The sequence below is a fragment of the Antennarius striatus genome, chromosome 3 (genome assembly GCF_040054535.1).
Source record: "Antennarius striatus isolate MH-2024 chromosome 3, ASM4005453v1, whole genome shotgun sequence".
In the NCBI taxonomy this organism is placed as follows: Eukaryota; Metazoa; Chordata; class Actinopteri; order Lophiiformes; family Antennariidae; genus Antennarius; species Antennarius striatus.
The window spans coordinates 24,157,123-24,166,767 of record NC_090778.1 but is presented as its reverse complement, the minus strand read 5'-3'; the positions used below and the strand labels follow the sequence as shown (position 1 = coordinate 24,166,767).

At 40.6% G+C, this 9,645-nt stretch overlaps 1 protein-coding gene across 8 annotated transcripts in view; it reads left to right on the top strand.

The window, feature by feature from the left end:
• The first annotated feature begins 583 nt into the window (after positions 1 to 583).
• LOC137592727 (myocyte-specific enhancer factor 2C) overlaps positions 584 to 9,645 on the top strand; it is a 69,362-nt gene continuing 60,300 nt past the window's right edge. For 7 of the 8 annotated variants that reach the window (XM_068311088.1, XM_068311086.1, XM_068311084.1 and 4 more), the window contains exon 1: positions 609 to 818. The gene's annotated coding sequence lies outside the window, so the exon portion shown is untranslated. Of the gene's footprint in view, positions 819 to 9,645 lie in introns of all 8 variants that reach the window. The other variant, XM_068311080.1, reaches the window with a different exon arrangement.

The following is a 9,645-nucleotide window of genomic DNA, read 5'->3' as shown; positions in this document are numbered from 1 at the left end:
CACTAACATCAAGATGATTTTCTCCAGAGGGATAATGTGATTTTAATATCTTAGAATCTGTAGGCTACCCATTCCCATTTCTTTGTTAGCATAGTACCTTCTCTTGTCCATGCTAGTACAGTCAGGTGTATGTATATAAACATATATCCCACATATATTTTGAAGCATTCCTTCACCAAACATTTTATGGTTATTATTCTAGCTCCAACAATGAAAGGCTTCACAATCATCTCTGCCAGTAAACAACTGTGTATCAGAAGTATTCCACTAATGAGAAGAATGACGTCTGCAGCCTAGTGTTTTAAACTGTGGATGTGTGAGGGGCAAAAAGGGGAGGAAGGGGTTTCTTTTTTTGCCACAGTGAAGATGGCAGCATTCTTTGTGGGGCAGCAATCCAGGGCATATATACCAGGGCTCGGATGTATGTGTATTTGCGCTTGATTTGGGTGGTGAAGGGTGGGGGCTCACTGATCCCTCAAAGGCTAAATTTACCCAGGAGTGATGGGAACAGGTGGATTCAGCTGGGACAGGGTGGTATGGGGTGTTAGGCTGGGGGGTGGGGGGGGTACTGGTAAGAACAAGACCTTGTTTCAGTTCAGTCAGAGACTGGGTGCAAACATACAGCCCAAATTTGGGGTTTCTATTCAAAGCCAGCTGGTCTGGCTTTATCACATGCAGGTCATTTATTCTTTCTTTTTACTTAATTTGTACGATTAATTTTTTATTTTATTTTTACATATTTGATTCTTTTTCATCGAGTTAGGCCTGAGCTGGCGCTTCAGGGTGCAACTTCCTGGGGAAGCAGAAAAACGGCACGGGTGAGTTTTTGCAGTGCACCTATTCCTTTCGTTTTCCCCTTCGTCTGGATCTCATTCTGTCGGCGGAAAAACTGCCTCTGTCAGCTTTCAAACTCAGCACAGCGGGTCATGACATGTTTAACAGATTAAGCTGTAATTTTGATACTTGAGCTACTCAATTTGAACGTTTTTGAAATTTATTTTGAAGTACTTTTGCCGAATTGTTTCATGACAGCTTCGTTGGAAAATGTCTTTGTCATGTAGTCCAATGAAAAAATGACTCCACCGGTATGAACAAGGCCAAAAGATACGCATAATTGGTGTTTACTTTGACTTTTTCCTGCTCTTTACAAAGAAGAAAGACATCAGCGAAGCTATAACGCCGCTTAAAAAGAAGTCAAGTCCCAGCTGTTACCAATCAGGAGTGCTTGCAGAATAGCTGACTGAGGCTCCTGTATGTGTTTAAGTTTTAAAAGTCTACGTTTTTTATTCCTCTAAGGCAAGACAAATGGTTTAGTTCACCAAAGCGGAACTTTATATTGTGTAGTTTCTCTGCTCCTAATTCTTCACAGTCAGTTTAGGTTACTGGTACTTTTAAGGGTAATTGCTTAGAACATCTCATTGCACAATCTGCAATTATCAGCGAGAGAAAAGAACATGGCCTTAACATGGTGTTTGCTTTAGGAATGACGCATTCCCTCGAGGTAGCTACCTAAGCGGCAAATACAGCCTTCAGTAGCAATATGCATCACACGCTTTGGTGTTTAAGTAAGACATATTGGACAAACTTTTAAAATTGAGACCAAACTTTAGTCATAGTAAATGAACGGTGAGGAGTTTATTTCGAACCAAATGGCTTCATGGGAAACATTAGAACACATCCCCGTGACGATACCTGTGCCAAAGCAACCAAACAGAAAATCCTGCAAAAGCAAAGGCTTTGTCTCATTGTGGCGAGCGTGGAACGACTGTTGGATATTGCCACTGGATCTTGGATACTGTAAGAGTCAAAGTGGTATTATTCATGAACTTAATATCCTTCTGTATCAAAGTCATTTTCTCCTTAATGTGCCATCTGCTGCCATTAATACAGTTAACAATAGGAAGTAGATTAAATTTTTAAAAAGTGATGTCTGTCATTCCGAGCCAAAAATCAAATAACATGTATAGATTAAAAATGCCTCGGTAGAGGAATGTATATGAACTTGAGTCTCTTATTCCACACCTGGGGAGAGTTACTGTACTCTTCATATTAGCCCTGAGAGGAAGGACCAGAGAAACTTTGACCCAGTTTACAGAAACTGGTCTTCTCCTATTAGCTTTTCTGCCCCTGAATTCCACCGCTTTGATGGTCAGCGGAGTCGAGGAAGCGCTTGTTTTTTCTCTCTGTGGGGCGGCAAGCGCTCTTATGCAGTCTCGTCCTGACCACTGAAGTTCTCCTCGTCCCGTCATTTCACCTTCACGCTCCACCATTAGGTTGTCGCTGTCCTCCGTGCAGTTTATCTTTGCTGGTTATATCTGAAACGTGAATGTAGATTAAAAGTGCGATTTTACAAAAGCAGAAGGATTTTTGAGGTTACTGCTTGTTTAGTTTCAAGTGGAATATAATTCAATGCAGGTATGCCTTTTGAGGTTTCCACTGCTGTTCATGTAAATTAATAGGAGGGTTAAGATACAGAAGGGTAATTTGCAAAAGCTGTAGTTAGTTTCCATGGTTATTTAGTGTAAACCACTGATCCATATAGTCTTGAGTTACCTAAGACATTTTACTGTAGAAAGTGCATTTTATTTTTAAAACAAATTATCACTGAACCGAGAGCTATTACACATATGGAAGCAGTTTGAATTGCAATGGGTTGGAAAGTAAAAGTGTCTTTGTACCACTGCAATGGCTGACAGAAACAGCAAAATATATCTCTCTTATTTTTTCATTTTCATTTTCTCCTATTGTCTTTTATTATATCATTTTTGGAAGATGTCCCACATTAGTCCAGCTTCTTGTACAAAAACTGCCTTTCGACCCCCCCCCCCTTCCCCAACCACAGTCGAGGCCAGAAAACAGTACGACACTCCGTCACCACTATCCAATGCCTGTGCGCCGGGTCCGCTTAAATCTACAAAACACAAGTGCTGGCACGAGTCAACTCCTTTGATCTGCGGCTAATCTCTGTTGCCTGCCTCCCCTCTGATCACATCTGAATAAGAATGAGTCGGGGTGATCCTGGAGGCAGTAAAAAAGCTGTAGATGCCGCTACTTGTCTGCAAAGCTGCGCCACGCAACATGGGTTTACGTCTATGGACCCTAGGCCTCGCCTATCGCACATCAGAGCTGAGGATCCCTCATTTAAACCCACAATATATTCCGCTCGGCTTGCTTTTCTTCGCACGGAGATGCTATCAGCTGCTTGTTGGGAGTGTGGGAGAAGTTGCACAGCCATGCTGAGTGATCTTTAATTGTCAAGGGAGTTGGCTGAGGTCAACAGCTGCGGGAGGGACTTTTGCTGTATAATGGTTACTATGGGAATTTGAAACACTGACGACTGTTGACTGTTGTATTACAGATGAAGGCATTGCAACATGCAGGATATGTCCTATCATCCAAACCAATTATTCATAATCAAATTAGTAAAAATCAAACAGCAATCTTGTGTCGTTAGTACAGTTTGTCAATAGATTTGTGTGTCACTGAAAGCCTGATCTGAAATCACTGAGATCACATGACCGGCCTGGATTAGAATAATATTTTATATAGATCAAGAAACAACTTTTTAGGTCAGAGTACGGAGGGTGAATTGAGGATTTTCACAGCCTGAGGAAAGAAGTTGCTCCCTCGTCTGGTAATATGGAGGCGGATGCTTCTGTATCAGCTGCCAAACGGCAACCGGGTGAATGTGCTGTGGATGGGTGTTGCCTTCTAAAATCCTTTGGGCTCTGCACAAGCCCTTCACCTTACCCATATCACTAATGGTGGATAGATGGGTACTAATGATGTTCTGGTTGTTTTAATCAGTTTGCCGTACAGCCTCCCTGCCCTGTGCCGTGCACATCCCATGCCAATTTGTAATGTTTGGAGACTGAATGTTTTCTATTCCAACTCTGTTGAGGTTAACAAGAAATCAACTTGGAAATTTAACCTTTTGAAGTTTCCTTAAGAAATACAGTCATTTTCAAACTTGCATAACCAGGGTAGAGATGTATGATGTAGATGACAGCTGCACTGTGCTGTCGATGTTCAGTGCTACCGATTTAGAGAGAAGGGTGTGTGTCTTGTTGACAGTGAGAAGTGAGTTGTTTTCTTGCATTACCTTGTAAGATTACTGATTTCCTCATTCATGGTTGCACAGTGGGAACAGAGCTGGTCTGAGCACAGAGCCTTGAGGAGCTCCAGAATGGAGGAGACGTACTTGTCAACCTGATCTACCTTGAGTCTATGTACGAGGCCTAATATACCATTTTAATGTGAACTCATTCGTGCAGTGATACGTTTCTCAGTTTCTCATTTCATGAGGAGAGGTTGTATGTTGAGCTGAAATCATTAAGGCAATTTGACCCTGATGAGAACACCCCCAATCCTCATCGCTCGGCCCGTGAATGAACACATTCAACAGGTAGGTTCAGTTTTCCAGATTGTCAATTGAGTGCCAAGTGTATCCTCTGAGGACACTGAGCTCTTTCCTCCGGCAGCAGGAGACAATCCAGCAGCTTCTTTTCTGCTGTTTTAACTACTTTCTGTTGTTACACTCTCCATTGGTTTAACAGGAGGTTTGCTTTTACTCTGCGTACATTTGACTTGAAATGCAGAACAACACATTAAAGTGGAAAAGTAGACCGCTTAAGAAAAAACAAAATTACAGAGTGTTCTTCCATCCATCCATTATTATATATGTTATGCTTTTGCAGTACAGCAGAGGCTTGGGCAGATCAATATAAAGAATATGTACAAATAGAAGGTAATGGACAGGACATTCTCACCTAACCTGTTGGATCTCAATGTAAAGCAGTGATGGTGAGTGTCACAGTTCCATGCTGCAGAATCTTAAGGTTTATGATATCTGTCTTCAAGCCAGTGAGAACACTCTTGTCACAGCATATGTCAGCAGTAGGATCAGGAAGCTAATTATGACCAGGGATGTTAGAAAGCCCATACATTTTACCCATTCACTCTTGCCTGGATATCTCTCATATCTGAGTAGGGATACTGATGGCGACAGTGACCACCTCTAACTGACGTGGTCAAAACAAACAGACGTGGTAAAGATAAACAGCACAAAGCTGCTGTTTCTGCTTGTAGCCTCTAATGTTCTGGATCACCTATCGCATTCCCTCGGTGTTGTTGGTGTTGCGGTTTCTCTCCAGTCTTTCCTGATGACTCCACTATTCCTCCTTGGTACCAGCTTTCAGGCTTGCTCTTGCAGTGCTCTGACTTCCTTGACCAACGGGCAGATTTGAGTCTCTTTGTTAACATAAAAGATTGAGACCAAAATGAGGATGGTGAGTTCTTTGAATTTTCATATTGAAGATATATTGTGGTTTGACTCTACCAATGGTGTCCGAGACCTCCTGGTGGGAAAAAAGAACTTATGGTCTCTGATCAATAGTTACAAAAGGAACTTTGTTCAACCGAGCACCATTGATGCTAACCCAGGGTCTGCCTTCCCTCGTCTTCCCGGAGTCTTGTCAAGGGATCAACTTGGTAATTGATTGCAAAAGTAAGAATAATTTAGGCAAAAAAATAAAATAAAATAAAATACAGTGACATTTTAGGAAGCTACTGTAGTTAAAACTTTAGCCATCATTGTCTAATAACCTAATATATAATAATAATGGCAACCACCTTTGCTTGAAAAGCAATGAGTCTTAATTTGGACAACTACAAGTGGTCCTTGAGGTAGACTTTTTACACACTTCAACAAGCAGCTAATACTGATACTGTATATTTCTGGTGAGTATAACAGTTCATTTTTGACATCATTTTAATTTCCACATGTTAATAAGCTCAAACTTACATAAGATCTATTCAATTTCTTTACTTTTAAAACTAGTAATGTTTCAGACTCAGCTTTTTGCACCTCATCAGGAAACACTGGTGGGTAACCCTTGAACAGAATAAAAAAAAGTAACATTGGTACCCCCGCTTTATGCGCATAATTACAGAAAGGGCAGAGAGAACAATGAAATAACTGTGCCTGTGCTGGAGCAGTTCATAGGCGATTAATTTTCAACCATTCAAAAAGAGGAAAAATCATTAGCAGAAAGTGAGTTTCTTTTCCTTTTCTCTCACATGAAGCAATCTGGTGGAGACAAAGAGAACTTTGAGCCCCATGCAAAACACTGGCAATCCTACTTGTTACCGCAGAAGAAACAGTTGGAGGGAAGTGCCAGTGTCTGGGATTACCACAAAAAATGAAGTTAATTAAAATATTTGTATGAAGGTGATGGTTATTAATATTTCATTTCATTTTATTAGATAATTTCACCAACACAAAATTTTATTAAAAATGATAGTAATTAGGGATTAGAAATACTGGGAAACCTTTTTTTTTGGAGAGTTTAATCTTAACCCAGTGTTTATTTGTTTGGAAGGATACACAGCTCCCCCGCAGGAGGCAAATTGAATTACACAACAGTGCCTGAATACACTTCTGTGAGCAAAACTTCTGTCCTTTTCATGTGTTGCAGGTGGAATGTGGATACCACCACTTATGCATATGTTTATTTTGTAAATGACAGGATGGCATATGAGCTGCAATATTAAGTTTGGAGTTCAATTAAGTGAATTAATCTGCAATTATCAAGCCCAATTATCCAGAAACAATGCAATATGCAATAATTTCACAAGTTGGCACAGTCTGATCTCCATCTCAGTAAAACATAGAGACAGTTTGATGAATAAAAACATCACATTTAGCTTGGTACCTATGCATGTAGCTGTGTGTGTTTCTGTATCTTAACACATATAAACGATTAACATGAAAAGAAAGAGCAACAGGTTTGATGAATGGCTCCCCAGTGGCTCTGTGTCTCAGCCAGTCAGCACAGTCACAGGACCATGGTGCTTTTCCTATGATGTAATTGGAGCATCAGGCAGAACAAAAGGGGAGCTTGTTGTTCAGCTTGTGCCTCATCCATAATGTATAAAAGGTGTACAGACAGAATACTGTTGGTTAAACACAACACATGCAAATCAACGGCACTGCCTCGCATTTGACATTGCTCAGTTATGCGGCCATTAGAGTTACAGAGGCCTTCCGACTCGGCTATTATTGCATTTAGGCCGTTTTGAGTTGTTTGATCCAATGGTGTGGTGTTGTGAAACTAAAATGTGACGACAAGGAAATGTATGAGATGGTACAGTGGATTTCACGCTGGCCAGACACAGGTAATTGCCAAACCACAAAGAAAAACTGTGTTATTAAAAATGAGACTCTGCATAGTTTCTGTGAAAAATGAGTCATAGCGTAATGGAAAACATCAGCTAATGATAAGTAGATAGAACTTTGTTTTAAATTTTAGTCCTAATTTTCTTTTTTTTCTTCTCTTAGAAACAAAATTGTTAATTTTTGATGTTTCTTTCTTCAGTTTTTTTTGAGACATGGGATCAAAAATCTGTTTATTATAAAGCCATTTTCAACGTACAAAATGAACTAACTGGTGGCAATTTCTATGGTAACATATCCTTGTAACATTCTTTTGTAAAGACAATCACCATGAGGAGCTAATTTATGTCACTTGGATTCGAAAACAGTTTTTCCGGACTACTTTCTTTCAACTGTGGAGCCTCAGGGGTAATATTGCTTGCAATCTAAATCGAAGAAGGTTAATGTCACCTTTATATTACAAAAGCTCATTTGAATGCACAAACAAACACTTCCCCAGAATAATGAATTTCTTTGTTTTATATATTTTGTAATGTGATGACATATGATTTCAGTTAATTAAAAGTGATTTTCTCACCTTTACTCACCTAATTATACTGTACAATGGTACTGTTCCCGCGACTGTAATTACTGATGATATTGCCCTCTGAGTTTCATTATAACCCTTATTAATAAGGGGCTCCAAATCATGTGTAATATAACACTTTGGATGTCTTACACAAAGACCAGGTGCAGATCGGTGGGGAAATGTCTCTCCTCGCTCCTATACAGTGTGACTTTTAAAGTGGGTTTCTCCTATATGCAGAAGCCAGATGTTCAGGCTGATTCACGCCTGTGCAGTCTGTAAGTGTCATTAGCAAACATTAGCAAAGACTAATTGTGAGCTGCATTTCAAATGTATTCTACATTTTTATTCTAAAGAATTTGTTTTAAAATTGAAACTCACTGACTTTTACACGTTATCCACTCACTGCGTTTGCTCAAAAACTGGGTTTATCAGTGTGATGCAGGACTTTTTTCATAACACATAACTGGTCCAGTTGGTAATTTAATAATGTGTGATAGTCTTTTCAGAGGCTTTTCTTTCCTGCATTCGCACACAAGAGTGTTCACATGCACACACGCACACACACACACACACACACACACACACACACACACACTGCACAGCCTCAGCTGAGCCTGTTAGTTAAATTGGCCTGCAGGTCTTCCTGCGCCCCCCCTGTGAAGAGATGGTCTTCACATCATGTAGCATCAATCTAGTGTCAAAACAGCACATGTCTCTCAAATTCATTAGGGAACGAATGTAGGGAGAAAGTGAAAACAGTAAACACCGAATAAAGACGGTAGCATCCTCAGACGTATCTGACGTGCAACAAATATGTCTCGCAGTGCTTCCGCAATAGCTGGCTAATTCTGAGGAGCGGTGAGGCAGAGTGCTTGACAACATCATGCTCTGTGACAGGCAGATTGTGTTTTCACGTGAGCATGATCGACAACAGATTGCACTGAGCCCGGGCTGCTCCAGTTTGCCCTGGAAATGTGTTTGTGTTTATCTTTTGCCTGAGATAGGCATACCTTTCTTTCTTCCTCCGTACAAAAAGCAGACAGGCTGTGTGTGTGCGTGTGTGTGTGTGTATGTGTGTGTGTGTGTGTGTGTGTGTGTGTGTGTGTGTGTGTGTGTGTGTGTGTGTGCGTGCGTGTGTGTGTGTCTGAGACGCATACTATGAGGTGACTGCCAGAAGAGGCTCAGGAAACAATCCAAGCCAGATCAATATCAGCAAACCACAGTTATGTCTTTGACTTAAGTTGACATCTCTGCCCCCCCACCCCCCCCACCCCTTCCTCTTTTTTTTAGGCACAGCTGATACCGAACCTCATGGAATTGCATTCGCCCTAAAGTCCAAAGAGTGCATGTGTGTGTGTGCAAACCGTGACTATTTATTTATTTATTTATTTTTGAAGAATTACATAATCGTTTTGGCGAAGTTGTCGATTTTCATCCACCAGACTTTGTCAACCCACAACACACACGTCAAAAAACATAAGTTCAGGATAGAATGTTCTAAGAGTGGGAGGGAGTGACAATGGCTAATGAGTTGGGCATGGAAAGTTTCAGATAGCAAGAATCTAATCATGTACTTTGCTTTGATTGAGGGAAAAAAAATACTTTGGCTGAAGATAACACGAAGACGATTACATACAAAATTTAGCCATTAAAGTGCACGCGCTCATTATGGACCTGACTCCATTGACCAGTTGTCAAAAGCACAATGTGACAAACTTTTAAACAACATAATCCAATGCAACAATAATCTGAATGTGGTGCTTTGAACAGTTTCTTCCACTCGGTAGTCTCAGGGGCAAATATACAGTAGGTCTTCCCTTCTTTGCATTAAATGTGTGAGCATAGGAAGAAGCTGATAAAACGCCTTCACTGTAAGTTCATCCCTGTAGACGAGTCAGACAGT